The sequence below is a fragment of the Octopus bimaculoides genome, unplaced genomic scaffold (assembly GCF_001194135.2).
Source record: "Octopus bimaculoides isolate UCB-OBI-ISO-001 unplaced genomic scaffold, ASM119413v2 Scaffold_212838, whole genome shotgun sequence".
In the NCBI taxonomy this organism is placed as follows: domain Eukaryota; kingdom Metazoa; phylum Mollusca; class Cephalopoda; order Octopoda; family Octopodidae; genus Octopus; species Octopus bimaculoides.
This window is the reverse complement of record NW_026385773.1, coordinates 17,926-18,290: the sequence shown is the minus strand read 5'-3', so window position 1 is coordinate 18,290 and position 365 is coordinate 17,926.

Sequence of the window (365 nt, the reverse complement as noted above, 5' to 3'; positions counted from 1 at the left end):
TTAATTCCGATTCTTTCATCCAAGAAACTTGGAATTGTGTAAATGTATGAATTTTAAACATACACACACACACACACACACACACACACACACACAGAGAGAAAATCTGCCTTTTATAGATAAGATTAATTGATTAACTAATTAATTTACCCTTTATTACGGACAGAGGTCACTGCTATTTACCATTACCAGCACGATCACTACTACTACTACAACCAACACAAAATTCTCCCCCGTGGACTGTTGACACCAGTAAGGAACAATTATGAACTTTTCATTTAATTTCATTTCTTTAAATATGTATTTTTGATAAGGTTCGTTTTTTCAAGAACCGAAACATGTTAAAACTATCTCTGACAAAATTA